We start from the raw sequence: 16,993 nt of genomic DNA, 5'->3' as shown, positions 1-16,993 counted from the left end.
CTCACTGTGCAGAAATTTTTCCAGCATGGCGACCGAACCTTCCAGTTCTTCTCCAGGGCTAACAATAAAGTTTAAAGTTCAAACCCCCGCGGATTTCTGAAGATGGTACTCGGCGGGACACGAGCCCTGTTATTATCTTCATAAACATAATCATAGGGCAGGTATCCTGACTGACGCCACAAGCTATGTGCCCCTCACTTAAACATCTCCGAAGCACTTCTCTGACACGCCACAAAAAGACTATTAATGTCTTGAGCATTTCAACAGGAAAATAGTGTGGGCCTTGCATAACGAAAAGAACAGATGAACACAACATTAGGCACACTTGTGTTCCGGGATGAGAGCAGGCATAAGGGATTTGTAAAAAAAACACGCAAAACACAAACGCACACATACCTTTCGGCTTTCCAAGAGCTAGAATACTCGTGACAGGTCTAATTTCTGGACCCCGGGAATTACTAATTAACTTAAGCTTTAGGCTCTCTATTTAATTAGAGAGGTCTACAAATGAACTTTAGACCAAAGCCATTTGCTTTTTAAACAAACCCCCTTTTTCTGACAGCTGTTGCGAGTTTGCCCTCTTCTCACAAAAACCACCAGGAAAGTGCAGTTGTTTTTCATGTCATCATAGGCTCTTTTACTAGTTACCATAGGAGGGAAGAAAGAGAATGAGGGGGATGAACAATTGGGTTGAAAAGTGTACATTTTAATTGGATTTCACTACAAACAAACAACTGTCAGATGTAATTAGCATGGTTTTAGATTAGCACCATAATATTATTTTATCAAATAAACACTGTGTCACGCATATCCACCGACAGCCCGCTGAGAGGGAACCAAGATGAAATGGACCCATTACCTTGCCGTGCGCTGCAGGAAATAAACACGATTAGATGTAAGAGACAAAACAACATATTGAGATCTATCTTGTAAAATACAAGAACACAAAATGTCTCACTGTGTACTTTTTGAATTTTTTAATAAAGGTCTCTTTCTCTGCTATCTCTCTCCTATGTTGCTGTGTATATGTGTGTTGCATTGCCCATATTGTGACTGGCAGACTGGAGGTCAATGACAAGGCAGCAGAGGACCAGAGTCAACCATATCTATCTTTTTTTATGATTTTGCTCTCTCTGAAACACACACACACATAGACTCACAAATGTGACTTTCTGCAATGTGAAGGCCCATTTTTATTATGCATATAACCTGAAGGGGCAAGCAATCACTTCTTTTAATAAAATCTCTGACACTACTTTTACATCACAAATAGGTATAAGGATGAGTGTCTCCAACAAGCCAAAAGGAACACTAGACCATCCATCACCACATCTTGACACTTGTTTAGGATATTGTGTTAAGAAAGAGGTCCATTCTTCAGCCATACTTTGCTTTTTTAACAATTCCTCCAAAGCCTTCTTATATCTTCTCATCTAAACTAGGATTAAACACTGCAAAACTCCCTTCTTTATTTAGTCTAGGGGCAGAGAGCTGATACATCAGTGAAACCACTGACAAAACCAGCCCTGTTAATACCTACAATTTCATATACAAGAACATTCCTGCAACCGCTCTGCTCTTCTTCTTTACTGTCACAGAAAAAAGGGAGTCTTATTCTTTTTTTTAAGCAAATAATTAAAGATTATTCCACGACCGGTGCCAGGCCAGAAAAAAAGAGGCAGAGTTTGGGAGTAATAGTGTTGGCTGGAGTCTATTTGGGGGAGTTGTGAAGACACATGCTTTCTTGCCTGTGTTAGATCAGACTGAGACCACATAGGAAAAGGTAAGATTCAGTTTTCAATACTGTACCTGAAGTTCCAAAAAGGTCCTGACGTGTCATAAATGGTGTGGCCATATGAGTGGTAATTTAGGAGTTTCCATCTTGCTAATGAAGTCGCAGTATTTAGATTAGTATTATTATTATTATTACTATCATTATTGTTATTATTATAATAACTGAGAAGGTCTCCATGCAACTAAATTCTTTGGTAAATTCTTCTCATGTCTCATTACACTGTTTGTTTAAGCCCAGTGATGCATAATTAATTAGCCACTTATTCCCTGACAAGCCCTGCCAATGGCCTTGATATCCACATGTTATTGCTTCCAGGAATACTACATGCCGATCGTGTCGCTTAAAAGAAATACATGCCTGCATCGGCACGAGCACATGCAAACACATATAAATTATATACCTGAACCGAGGAGAAAGTTGGGGTGATTTGATCCATGTTTTTTTATCATTATTATCTCGTCTGACCGGAGATATTTTTTCGTTAAATATCCATAGGTATACCGCATAACTCTCTCCTTATTGCTCCAGTTTTCCTTAAGGTCTATTAATGCGACTTTGTCCTGTGACTGGGCTCTCTGCCTCTTCAATCCCCGCCTTTGTCTTTGGCCAACGAGGAGGGAGAATGTATCATTTGTCATGAGACGTCTTGTGCTATTGTGGTGTATCTCTTCTATAACCTGGAGAAACTTAGTCATTCATCAACTTTTCCCCTCTTCTTAACTCAGAGCTTGTCTTTGTGAGTTCTCTGTGGGTGAGCTGCGCATATTTTTTTCTGGTTTTGTTTTTACTTTGCCAGCTTTTAAAACAATAAAATTACTTCTGAGAGCAATCGATTTAATGTGGCATATAACCTTTTGTACTGTGCATTATTGTGTTGGTAGGTACGAGAGGGATAAACATTTCTAAAACAAAAGCTTGCTGAATGCTTTGTTGAATTTGTAAGATGAGGACGTTAAGGCCCTCACATGGACCTGAGGGCTGAGAGAGTGTCCTTCATAGTGAATGCATCAACGAGTATAGAGGACGAGTGTCTGAACGGTAGCTGTAGCTTCAATTCAACACTGATGTACAGAAATACAATCGGTATAGTTACACATTACATGGGCAATAAAGTCAAATAAATATCAGTGATGAAAGCCTGATCCCTCCCCTCTGTACCTGACTGCCATGCCACAGAAAAAACAAAAACATCCAGAGATGCAAATGAAAGACTAGACTGAAAGCAACAGAGAACATGAGACAGTCATCCACGGAGAACACTAATCACATAGACAATACGAGAGAAAGAGAGGCCTCATTTTGTCAGCAGCCTATTTTATTTGACCTAAACCTGAGAATCTTTTCCAACCCCAGGGCCCACAGGACCTCAGATCAAACAGAAAGAGTATTCGAACACACGGCCCCAATTGTTCTTCCCCACCCGCCCTTTCCACTTTGAAATGAAAAGAATAAACATATTATTCTAAATGAAACACCCAGACCCATGTTTTTCCATGGCTAATATCCTGTATGAGATGGCTGATGCAAAATAGGCAGTCGAGCCTGAGAACGGGACGGAGCACAGGGAAGAGAAAAAATCCCCTTTTTCTATTTTTCCCTTAAGAGACTTGAAGGCCTGGCGAGATGAGAGAGAGAGACATACATAGAGACATGACAGCGCGAGAGAGAGAGAGAGAGAGAGAGAAAAAGAGAGAGAGAGAGAGAGAGAAAGAGAGGGGGGGTAACGCAATCCCGACTGGCGCAGGACCAACAGCAACAAAAACATTTAGATAACGGCCCTCAATAATGAACCATTTCAATGAGGACAAAAATTACATTTCCTACAGATAACATGCCCCCTTCCCATAACAGAGCCAGAAGAGCCCCGAAACCACGTCATGCTCAACAGTGGTGCACTGGAGTATTATGTTAAGGGAGGGTTGTAGTAACTATATTAGTATCCTTTTACCCCGTCAGAGAAAGTACTTTACTGGTTGTAAGTACATCGAGTTGGACCCTGTATGACAACTATATAGACCCTGTATGACAACTATATAGACCCTGTATGACAACTATATAGACCCTGTATGACAACTCGCCGACATTCCCTCGAAAAGCAACACATCACTCCTCGACCAACGGAGCTATAACACTACCGGTGGCACAGCTCAAACGATTACCGATCTGCAATACACACTACAAGGGCCACTCAAAATAACACTCCACATACACATAACCAAGGATCGCTGCAGCACACTTGATCCTCACAGGTGGTGCGGGTCACAGCGAGAACACCATCCCCACCATTCCCATCCGCTAAGCACTCACTTCCTTTCATGTCAAAGTCTGTCAAGTTGTTGAGAGGGGAAGAGGCAAGAAAAGAGGAGATATAGCGTGGAAAGGAGGCAGAGAAAGAGAGAGGGAGTCTTTGTCCTCCTCCACTCAGCTCCAGCACGTTTCCTCCTCGGGTCTGGCCAGCATTAACATATGAAAGGCGAGGGAAGGCGTGCAAAAGGTCAAAGAAAGAGGATCCTGTCCAATGAGAGACAACAAAAACAGGCCACACCGGCTTTTGTGGCGTTCATGTTCTCCACTACCCAACCCGCGCCCCTCCCTCGACCCGGATCATTTCCATACGCCAGATGCAATAGCAATGATGACGGTTGATCATAAATTACTCACAAAGTCGAGTCGGGTCATATGGAAGTCACGGTGGCGATTTTAAGCTGCGTCACCACCCTTGTGCCCCCACCTACAACTACCAGCAGAGCTCACACACACACACACGCACACACGCAGGCATTCACATAAAACACACCTGCCTTGCAATTCCACAGCTCCCTCTACCCAGACGATATCCGTCCAAATCCTTAGTAAACATCTCAATAAAGGAAAATGTAAGAACGGTGTAGTTTGATTTGATCCATGAAAGCCGCTCCCTTCCTTCCATGTAAATGCTACCTGAGCCACATCCATCCACTACATAATTGCACACTCCAGTGCTTTAGGGATGCAGTTCAGTATATACATGGAGGCTTAGGAAGCCAGAAGTTTACCACAGTTACTCTATTATCATACATATTGCCTCACATGACAGCTTCCATCTGCTGGCATCCAAACAAACAGCCCAAAACACTGGCCTGGTGTTTCCGGGGTCCTCACCAGCGAACACAGTCCTCTACCGGCAACAGCGGCCAGCGAGAGAGAGAGAGACTGGAGGGGAGAGAGGGAGGGAGAGAGAGAAGAGGGGTAGAGCATTTCATCTCTCTTTCATCTCTGTCACCCAGTCAAGCGTTCAATGCCCCATTCAGCGCCTGCCCAGCATTATGCAAAATAATGCTAATCCCCTTTCCCGTGCTTTCACACTTGTATAAACCGCCGTTCCTGCCTCTGAAAAGCAATTATATCAGTTTACATTCCTGTCAAAAAACAGGATTAGCATGCGAGTACTAGTAGCACCAACTAGGCCCAATCTCTATCCACCTTTGGCTAGCGGGAAGCACAGAAAATTAAATGTTTGTCCACCCTCCCCCGTAAAAAAGAAAGTCCTGCTGCTTGGCTGGGGGTAGCTCTAAAGATGTGTTGTAATTAGATATTTGGATGGAATGAAAAGCAAAGGCTGAAACTTTCAAAGGCAGAACTCCTTGTCCCTGCTATTTAGGCCCGAGCTTTTCTTTGCCAGAATATCAGACTTGTACAATAATCAAAAACAAATTCAGCTATGTCGCTACACAGGGCCATACCAGTCTCACAGTCCCCGTCTCGCTTCACAGACGGCAGTGTGTTGCACATGTGACACACACGACACACAGCTGAACTGTTGTCGTCCCGTCCGACACATTGCTGCCACATGCGCACAACCTTGCCAATGCGCGGGTGCACATGCAAACACACACACTGGGCCGACAAGGGAAGATGGCAGAGTATTTTTGAATATGCAAATGCTCGTACAAGCGGAACGTGTGTAAATAGGAGTCATTGTGTGCCGGTCTAATCTGGACAGTCGGGCCTCTCTCTCTCGCTCTGCCCCTCTCATGTTTTTGTTGGAGGGGGGCGAAGGATGCACCCCCATCCTAACTGAGGACAGATCAGGGGACATTAGTCAGCACAATTAGCCAGGTCGTCATGGCGACTAATGAAATTTGGCAAAGCGGCCAGCCAGAGATTTAAATGAGCTATATAGCTGGTTATGTGCTAGCACGGGGGGCTGGCTGCTGGCTGGTTGCCTTACACACACCCATTATTCTTTTTTCTGCCGTGGTGGTACAATAGAGTCACTTGTATCTCAGCCGATACCCACCGGCGGTACAAGCTCTCCGCCTGACAATTTGCATATGTTAATATAATTAAGTGCTAATTACACTAAAAGTCGAATATTCACAAGTACCCTCCCTGGGAGCTACGGAGGGGCTTGATCTCGTTCCAAGTCTTTAACCCTCCTCCGCCTCTCGCTCAGTGTGTGTGATAGAGAGAAAGTGTGTGTTAGCGGTGGTGCCCCAGGGCTGACAAAGGAAGCCCCCCTCTCTGAGACATAATGCTGAGCTGTTGCGGACTTCTTAGCTTCTCCCCCTACAGGCCTCGCTGAGCCAGAAGACCTTGACACTACGACTGCAGACCATCACCCCTCACACACACACACACACACACACAGACACGCACACGCGCGCAATCACTACCTAACCATAAAGAGAATATCACACCTTGATCCATCTAAAATATTCAGCTGTTAGATAGCTCTTTGCATCAAAAACTACATGCTTTGAACAGTTGCATAATACATGTTGCATAAAACACTATCCATTAGAAACAGGAGGAAGAAGTGTGAAAGAGAGGATCTTGAAAAGACAACTTGGCCCATCAGACTCAAATAATGATGACCCAGCTACGAAGCCTAAAAAATAAAGAATTTATTTTTACTTTGTAAATTCAACCACCCACCGTCTGTGCGAGGAGAATGCTGGGTACGTTAAATATTGAATCTCCTCAAAGCTGGTGACCAGACTGATAGCAGTTATTTGAGCCACAGATAAAATGATTCGCGACAGTATGCGTGTATGGATGTGAGAGAGTGTGTAGGCCTGCCGTTTTGGTAATGGAGGACAGGCGGTTGTGCTTTTCACATCGTAATGGCCGTGAATCAGGGAGGAAGCCAAGCGGTCGTGCTACAATTAGAGCTCTTTTGTGCCTCTTCCTCTGTCTCTTTCTCCCTCTCTTTTCGTGTTTTCACTCGCTGACACTTTCCCTATCGAGGGTACGTTAAAACAGTCTACTCTGCTGCAAAAAGACTGAATATGTTTGTGTTTTGTGTGTGTGTGTGTGTGTGTATGTTGGAGGGACTGAGTGGGGGGAAATTCACACTGTGCTGCTGCTGGACGCGCACGTATACATGCATACACACACGCACCAGATGGTACAGGAAGGAGGATTAAATAAACACACATGCAGACACACACCTATTGGCAGACAGACGCCTCTGTGTGTGCACTGTCCCTTAATGAATGTCTATGGGGAGTCAAAGGGTCCAAGCTCATTTAGTTGACTATCAATGAGATGCAGTATTATGACTATGGTAATACGCTCCTCCCTTCCCCAATAATCATACACAGGTCATTGTGTCAGAGTGATTCATTTCTATCGCACACATACGCCAGATGTTATTACGCAGGAGAGTAAATCTCTGTCGATGGGCTTCTATGCAAAAAAAAAAAAAAAGGCAAACAGTGGAGGAGAAAGAGAAGAAGAAAAATATATTGTTATAGCAGTCCAGCTTGTGGTAAGCTATACTGTGCGCTGAAGCGTGACGGCTGGTAATGCAGGTTTGGATGTAACTCTGTGTGTGTGTGCGTGTTTGAGGGGGGAGCTCCCCTTCTCTAATACCTGCTACTCGGATTACCACAGCGTCTTAAGTATTCAACCGGACTCATATTTTCCCTTTCTGCCCTTTTAGCCAAATTGGCTGTCTTTACACTGTAAAGCAGCGATATAGCCCTCCTTACCAAGGGCCTATGGGGGATCCACGAAGACGAACATTAAAATGCAGCGATAGCCTTGTTGCAAAGCTCCTCTCTATTTCTTTCTCTCTCCCTCTCCCTTTCTGCAGCAAAGGCTTCTAAATCATCCAGCCTCCTCTATTAGACGGGAGACTTATTGAGGTAGAAACCATAAAAAATGAAGAAGGGAAATTTAATCCCTGAAATATTGATTTGCACATTAATATCAGATAGGCAGAGGGCAATCTAGCCGGGTGGAAATGACACATTGTCGACCCCTAGGAGAGGCCCGAGCCAATCTTCTTGCTGCATGTGTCTTGGGCCCAGGAGTTATAGGACAGACTCAGCCCCTGTCTCCCTCACTCTCCCCCTCTCCCATCTTCTCCTCCTCCCAGTACCCTCTCATCCCTCTCACCCCCCGCTCTACCCCCCTCTATCTGCACCCTTAATGAAGGCTGCAATGCTGAAAATGCATTAGCTTTTAATAATCAAGGAGCATTTTCAAGCCAACAGCTATTGTCCTTCCAGGGCTGTCAGCCCATCTTTCACACTATATGTTTTTGTATCCCTGCCCTCGACTGCTACGGGTAAAATGCATGTTACAAGCTGCTTAACTAACATGCAGAGATATACACAGCCAGCCTTTGATAGCACTGAGACACCACAGAAAAACAAAAACAAGAGGCCTGGGCTTATGCAAACATAAACCTCAGAAATTCTCTCATTTGCAAGACAAGAAAGATAACATTGCAATTGTGTTATTATAGAGTGAGACAATACCGTCATTAACTGATGCAATTCACTGCAATTAGACAGGATCATGTCCTCTCATAATTTCACTTTTTTGATTTTTTTTTTTTATCATAAGGCCATGGCTGCATTTTTGTAATGAAATCAAGGATTTTATGCAGATACAATTAAATCGTATGATTAAAAAGAAGATCCACCCAGTCCCCCCCAAAAAAACACAATTGTTCATATTTAAGCAATCTGTAAAATTGATCCAATTTTAATCACAATTAATTGATAGAAATCATGAATGGTTTTATTGAATTTTGTTTGTAAATTTAAATATCAGCCAACGTCTCCACATAAAGTAATAATAATGGAAAAATAATAATAATACCAATTATAATAGGATTTATGAAATCCCATTAATAAAGCAGTGATAACGGTACGTATTTGCGGTTGGAGATTCCACAGAAAAACACGTATTTTGATTAAAAAGTAGGCTTACAGTCTGCCTATAAAAAACTGCACGCTTTCAATAACCAAAAACAAATATAAAGAATACCACATTATTGTCGGGGATAAATACGCTCCGACATCCATATAGAAAAGGCAGAAAAGCCGTGTACAAACACACCGTCCTGTAAAAAGGTCGTCTACCCTGCACAGCGTTCATCTGGAGCGTACACAGTCTCTCCACGCACACACACTCACTACACCGTTACATACCCGGGTTGGAGACTGACTGGCCCCTTGGCCCTGATGTTTTGTTTTTTTCCTCCTGTGCGATCGATGTCCCCCCCTGTCACTGTCGCGTCCCAACCTAAGCCAAGTCTACCTACCTACAAAAAAAAAAAAAAAAAACTGCCATCAGGGCGCAAAAAAATACCTGACAACTCCTACCTCTGCGATCTGGTTGCACTAAATTGATACAAACAACAGCACTCGACAACTTAAAGAAGATGTTGTAAGCCGCGTCTCTGGAAATTATAAGAGAGGGGATTTATTGAAGGGAATTTTAAACCCACCGAGGCGAATCGGGAACCGAGTGGGAATGGAACTTATAGACTACGGATGGAAGGTGGAAATTAAAAATGTGTTACTCTAAAAAATACAACAAAAAAAAACCAACAACAACAACAGCGTAGGAGTTGCCGATGCATTCTGATATGTCAACATGCCGGTGCTAAAGAAGAAGAAGAAGAAAAACAGGAGGTGGCTGGGTCTAAAGGGACTCGCCGTGCTATCAGCAGCCCAGCGATCGCTCTCCCTCCTGGGCGACGCAGCCACCCACGCCTCAGGAAAGTGAGACTTCTTTCCGAGCGCAGCAGGCGAAGATGACCGGCTCACTGATACTTCTTTTTGGATCGTGAAATAAAAAATGTATCACTTCGACTCGTGAACTACATGCACTTGTGCACACGGAAGGGGATCGTGTCGGGAGACGGGGGTCGTCACTTCGGCCGTGAATGCCTGGAAGGTGCATGAAACCCGATGTGCTCAAAACTGGCGCTGAGCGCAGCGGTGCATCCGCATTATCTCTTCAATATCTGAGGGTTGTGGGGACAGGAGGGGGGGAAAAAGTCGGTAGTGTGGGGAGAGGGGAGGGGGGAGGACAACAAGCCGGAGTCCTCGACTGGAAACGAGCTCAAAGCGGACATGTCCGAGGGATCGCACTCCTGGAAAGGCAACACCACATCCGCACTGCAAAGCCACACACGGGCACCAACGCTCGTCTCGCTGCAGCTAACGTGGAGTGTTCACTGCATCTGTCCGCCACACCATGTCCGTTAACAACAGTATAAACTTCGCAAAAGGCAGGAATGGACGTGATGTGCCACTGTAACAGCACGGACACATGCGTGAGATCGCCCCTGTCAGTCGCTTGTGTTCTAGTCAAAGCTCCGGAGTTGCACTAACACCACGATATCCGCCTTTATTGTGGACAAAAAAGACACAACACCTGTTATCCAAACAACCCCGATGTCAAAGATCCACCAGCGAGATAGATAATCGATACCCGACCCCTAAATTTAACACACACCCGAAACTACTCAATAAAAGTTAAAGGGAGAGGTGGAAAGGAAAAAAAAAAAACTTACTTTCTTCCCCCTCCAAAGCCGTCACCTCCGCTTCTCTCTTTGCTCTCGGCTTTTTAAAACAGTCACATCCAGCGGCTTGCGTAATTGGACAATCAAAACGTGGAAAAACAGGGAAAATTACAATAATCCTCCAACTTTATATTGGGAAAAGGGGGTAAAACCACAAATGTCAAGCGTTTGGAGAGCTATCCCTTATTTTGGTTCCGGTGGCGGTGAAACGACGTGTCGACGGGCTGCCTCGCAGATTCTCTTGTGGACGGGGGTCGGGAAACGGAGGAAAGGAAATGAAAATCCGATATGTCTTTATTCTGCTAATTATTATCGTTTTAGCCCTGTTTAAAAAAATGGCTGATTAAGTTGAGTGCGCATGTCTTTGTGTGTCTATTTCCCGATATGCACTCTGGGAATGGGTAGAGAGACAGCAGAGAGAGAGAGAGAGAGAGAGAGAGAGAGAGAGAGAGAGAGAGAGAGAGAGAGAGAGAGAGAGAGCGAATGAGAGAGAGAGAGAGTAACAGAGAGAGAGAGAGGGAGGGAGCAAAAGAGAGACGGAGAGGGAGGGAGAGAGAGGAGAGAAGTGTAATTAGTGAGTTGATCAACAGTCTCCACATTGCAAATGACGCGCACACGGAGCCCTGGCGGCCGCAGAGGTCTATGCGCACAGAACAAAAAAAAAACCTTTTGTATGGTTTCTCTCTAAGGGCTAAATTTCATGTAGAACAATGGACAACCGCTTCCTGCACGCCAAACAGGCTGGACTCAGTATTACTTACAAGTACTTAGAAGTCGTATTTTTCTGCAAAGGCGAGTTTTGCAGATGGATATTTTCGTGCTGAAGCGCGACACAGTTTCCCTTTATTCTGAATTTAGAAAATTCTAGATTAGTATCTTGTTCTGCCCATGATGCCAATGTGTGTCTTCATTGATTGTATTGATTATGGCACCACAGGTGATTTACTTTCTCTAAGATGCGCAGAATAAAGTCTTTTTGAGAAATGTTCCATCAATATTAAAAGAGTGACTTTCTATAAGGTTTGGAATAGTTCATTAAAATGAATGAACGAGTTAGACTTTGTGGAATAACTATTTTTTTTTCATAAGGTGCCTAAAAGCAGGAAGAAAAAAATCCCCTTCGGGAGGGAATCAAAATCACACAAACGTATTGTCGCGCATCACAACGGGCCTACACACAGATGATAACGCATCTTATAGGTAATATGATGCAATACACCTATGCACACACGTGAGAGACGTGTGTGCTTCGTATTGTATTCTCTAATAATACTACCGTTTTGTTTTCTTGCATTGAGGATGCTGTGTCCGATCTTATGGCATATATGCCACATATTAACGTCCGAGGTTAAAAAATCAAAGCCACAATGCATCCCAGTAATCCACCACACATTGTACAGTCATCACTGGCCTGTCGGGACCTCTGAGGCCCCGTGTGGGTTCAATAGAGCCAAACTGCAAAATCCAATACAGGGTCACACAAAAAATCCCCCTCTCTATTCAAAGCTCCATTCACTGGCGTTTACATTTAGTGTCCTTACAAAGTGCATCGCTCTGCTGGCCCTATATCCTTTCAATGCAAACCGTTTACTGTGTGTTTCCCTCCTGGTTTCTTAATAGTGGCTTTTGGGCACGAAGAAGACTTTACAGTCTCAATCGGGGAGAAAATCAAGAGATCTTGGTCGCCTTCATGGGAAGAAAAAAAAAATCGAAGCTGGGGGTGAATTGAACTGCATGAGCCGGGGCTTGGGATGTGATGATAAGGCTGCTGCTGGCAAGTGAACTACTAGGTCTACTTTACAGCCACATTGACTGGACTGCACCCACACCAACTGGATCCTTAAAAAGCCAAGAGATCCGAGTCCGACCCGACCCGGGGCTGTTTATTCTGAGTTTATAGAGGTTACTGACAAAGGGGGTGGGTGGGTCGAGGTGAGGAACAGAGGCGTCACTTTTCACCCGGATCCAAGGCTCCTGCTGCTGCCGCTACTGCTGCAGCTTCCTCCCTGTCCTCCAGGGGGGTTTTTGCAGCCCGCCAGCCTTGGGAGGCGTCGCTCGCAGACGGCTTGGAGAGGCGAGTCGACCCGCTGCTGCAGCGGACGCGCAAAAAGTCCACCGGGGCCGCGCGTCGAGCGTCTCAAAGCTGCGTGGAGTGGACCTATTTCTCCTTTGCGACATTATACACCTACACGGAGCACTTTTGTAGCCATAAAGCAACGTGATTTTTCTTGTTTTATACGAGTGTGTCTCTATTTCGCTGGAAGGATACTCATTACCCTCTTACTCTGGTTAAATGTGTGCTCGCTGCTGACATTTTCAGCGGAGTGGCGTTTGCTGTTTTATTTGTTTTCAATGAGAAAAAGAGAAAGTACAAAGCGGATTTAGAGAACTGTTATAGGCTACCGCTTATCTTAACCTCCTGCGTGTTGTAAATCCCCCCTCGGTCTCCACCCTCCCTCTCTCCCTGCAGACGATGCTCTTTCTCCGGGGGACCGCTTGACAATAGACCGCGTTAACTAATATTTCACCCCATTTCCATATCAGCAGCATCCTCAGTTAATTATAGATTTGTATCTGTAAACTCCGGTCTGGTGTCGCTGTGTGACTGCTTGTGTTATAGTCTGCGTGTGCGCGCGAGTGTGCGAGTATTTGTGTTGCGTAAAGCAAATAAATGTCGAAGTGGCATAGACCAGGACGACTGAAGATTAAAAATGTTTTAATTATTGTGTAATTAAAGGCATTTTGTTTTATTTTATAATGCATCTCGTGACACATGAAAAGGTAGCATCGCACTGTAGGGATCTGATGCCACTTAAGTGAATCAATAACTTTGAATGGTCCGGAGATCTGGCACACAGGGAGATGCCATGGGATGGACCCGTTGCTGATCCATCAATATATTCTCCGAAATCAAACTGAAAATCTGTATTTATGTGACGTTAGAGTATCTTATAATTTAAACAAATAATAACAGTAATGTAGTCCATTCTGTAGCTCTCCATGGTGTTTACTAAACGGTGACCTGGTCAGTGCTTCCAGGATGTGCGTTCAGACTACTACCTTGTTTGTCCTATGCGTCGGCGCCCTCATGGGGCTGTGCGGCTGACCCCTCGTGCCTCCTCAGGACACACACAAAAACAAGCAAAAGCCCACAGCGCTGACCCGCAACCTGCCACATTGACCCACTGGCCAACTCCCGTCCAGCAAACACATGCACAAACAAGCGTTACAAATGCCCATAACACAGACAATAAGAAGTTAAGTGTAACTCTTTCATCGCATGACACCAACAGAAGACGTTGCCACTCACTTCAGAATAATTAAAACCATTCAAAAATTGAGTTAAAAATATTTCTTTCAAAAAGATAATCATACAAACTCTTTTTTAACTACGAGAAATTAAATGATGGACAAATAATGCTCGAAATGTAAAATGACTCGCGAGTTGTCATCTGTGTTGAATTAAGGCGCAGACTTGCAAAATCAAGCAATTGCAAATAAACTAAACAAAACATAATTATTTATGTGATTTCAACGAATTAATATGTAAGAAAAATGCTCCACCTACTTGTTTGTTGACAAACACTCCACAGAGAAGTGAGCAAAAACAATTGTCTTTTTAGCAATAAAAGAGGAAAACGTTGTAAAAACAGTGAAACAAAATTAAGTTTTTGCCCATATATGCTCAACATAAACTCTCTCGACGTGTTCACACTCAGCCCTAAAGCCATCCAACAGCGGTCCATAAATATGCAATCGTTATAAAAAAAAAACTTCGAATTTTCCTCCTCTTACCTCTTTTAAATCCCCCAAAAAAGCATAAAGTATAATAAGCCATTGAAAGAGATGATAAATAAAAATGTAGACTCTCGGTACCTTTGGTATAAAACATTCCGTTTTTCTTCTTTTCTGTCTTTCTCTTGCTCAGTAGCGATCCGATAATAGCATATGGAAAGTGTTTTCAAAATGCCCAGATTTGGCACATTGTCATTGAAAAGAGAGGAGCGCAGTGATGCGGTGCTACAACAGGGGAAATGAGTTGCGGATTGGACGCAGCCCGCCTCGGTGCGGACTTATCCCACTTTAATTTAATATTCCGCAATCACACACACTAGTGATGGCATATAATTCAAGGAGAAATTCAGAGGGAAGGAAATGCTTTTGTGTGTGTGTGTGTGTTTTTTTACACCACTTTATTTGATTAAGGAGGGAGACAGCACAATATTGTGTCGTTTTCACCCTGTTTCCCTTCTTTGTGTTACCCCATCCCGAGTCAGTTTGCATATATATTTTTAATACATGAAACAATAGGTATTTATTTGTATAGATAATTTATTTAAAAATCAACAACTCTGGCTTATTTGCGCATCGGTGTCACACTGGAATCATCTCTAACATAAAATCGAGACCCATAAACGCTTGTTTGTAAAACACTGAACCCGAAATCAATGTATTGGGACATTTCAATCGATTATATAAACGAAAATCCATACGCAACATGAGACCGGTATCAGCCCACTCTTCCGCTCCCTTTTAAAGAGAGAGAGAGAAAGAGAGAAAGAAGGGGGGCACGCAGAGAGACAGAAAGAGAGAGAGAGAGAGAGAGAGAGAGAGAGAGAGAGAGAGAGAGAGAGAGAGAGAGAGAGAGAGAGAGAGAGAGAGAGAGAGAGAAGAGAAAAAAAGAAACAAAGACTGTCAATGCAGCCCTTTGCCTCAGTCACTTAGATCAGGGCTTCTCCAACATTTTCATGTCAAGGACCCCCAAATGGACACACCTTAAGCCAAGGGTCCCCATTTAATTAGATTCTGTCCCCGGGACTCCCCCATATGTTTTTTTTTTTCTCCTCCACGTTGTTATTGATTTAGCACTGCATTGTAAACCTATATGTGCGGCGCTCAGACCAGTGAAACCTTTGTTGAGACACATGTTTCCTAATTGGAATAATTTCAGGTTAATGAAATCACAGTGAAATTGAACAGTTCTTAATTTTTTTCTGGGGAGGGGGCGGTGGTGGGGAGGTTTGGGGGCTCGCGGACCTTTGAGGATTCTTGAAACCTCACTTTGGAGAACTACAGACTTAGATGTCAAAGTGCTTCCAGATGCGCAGTGATAGTGCAAGTCCTGATGACACAATTAGACAGAAAAATGCCCTAATCAAACGGGGCCACACGGGATTACGTTGCATTTCAAGGGTCAAGGGAAAGCGTTTCAGTCCCCCCTCCCTCCTATCCCCACCCCCTCTCTCTCTATCCACACCAAATATCACATTTCAGCATCACATCACAACAATCAAGCACTTCAGGCACTATAATCAAGTATGCAAATCCCCCAGCAAAGGGATGGACATGATAGCCGGTGCACCCTGTCCGATGAGACGTTGCATAAACTGCACATTAATATGCAACATGATATGAAGAGGGGAAAGAAACAGGGGAACGGGAACAGGCGGAGAGGTTAGGGGGTAAAATAAGGAGGTGCCAATCATGTAAAATTTACATGGGACCACAGCTGCTAGGGCTCTCGAGCAGGGAAGAGGCAGGGGGGGGGGGGGAATTAGGGAGTCGGGGGGTGGGGATTTGAGATTAGGAGGATGGGGTGGAGGTGCAGGGCGGCGGGTCCGTGCAGCCGCCGGTGCCACTCTGTTTATTTGATAAGAGCAATCGATGGCCCCTGACTGTAAAGTCTTTACCCAGATGCGGGCTTGGCAGGTGCTGCCGTGACGTTGCTCTGCTCCCGGAGAAGAAGAACAACTGTTGTGGCAAGAAACGGGAGCGGAGATGGGTGACTTGGCAGTCGTCGCCGCCCGCATTTCGGCCGCTCGCGTGAGGAAATCTCCACCATACAAGAGCACGCACACCCTCAGAAACACACCACTCCCTCCCATGCGCGTCTCTCTCACACAAGATACACAGACACTCGCACGCGCACGCACCACAAACACCACTGCTGTTTCCATTCAGTCTCACCTCGCCCTGCTGCCCTCCTCCCACTTGGCCCTTTGGTCCTCCGATCTTTTTCATTGTTGATCCCTCTTTAATAGACACGCGTCAAGTGAGTGTCCTCCATATATGGACAGAGGAATAAAAAAAAGCCCCCAAAACGGCCTCCTTGTGTTGCCCCAACACACAACACACACGCACACACCTCCAGCCTGGTTCAACGCTAAATTCTATTGATTATCACTCAGATCCACATACTCTCATAGACCTGTACAGCCGCAGTGTTGCCAACAATAGCACCTGTGTGCTCCGCATCAAAGGAAATGACTTTATTTGACAGCATCAAAAATGCTGATCGAAATCACCCGCGTGACTCTCTATGAGCAATTTAACGCTAATTTGCATAATACGATATTGAGAAATATGGCGTCAATAAGTGAAAAATAAAT

At 44.4% G+C, this 16,993-nt stretch overlaps 1 protein-coding gene across 2 annotated transcripts in view; it reads right to left on the bottom strand.

Annotated features, from left to right (window-relative positions):
- zfhx4 (zinc finger homeobox 4) overlaps nucleotides 1-14,557 on the bottom strand; it is an 84,225-nt gene extending 69,668 nt beyond the window's left edge. Inside the window, exon 1 of one of the 2 annotated variants that reach the window (XM_068581432.1) lies at nucleotides 14,481-14,557. The gene's annotated coding sequence lies outside the window, so the exon portion shown is untranslated. Of the gene's footprint in view, nucleotides 1-10,595; nucleotides 10,980-14,480 lie in introns of those variants that run through there. The other variant, XM_068581431.1, reaches the window with a different exon arrangement.
- Nucleotides 14,558-16,993: the final 2,436 nt, after the last annotated feature.

Source organism: Clinocottus analis, unplaced genomic scaffold, assembly GCF_023055335.1.
Source record: "Clinocottus analis isolate CAN_PGR_092001 unplaced genomic scaffold, fCliAna1.0.p SCAF_18, whole genome shotgun sequence".
Classification (NCBI taxonomy): domain Eukaryota; kingdom Metazoa; phylum Chordata; class Actinopteri; order Perciformes; family Cottidae; genus Clinocottus; species Clinocottus analis.
The sequence above is the reverse complement of the archived record's forward strand: the minus strand, read 5'-3'. Positions and strand labels throughout refer to the sequence as shown.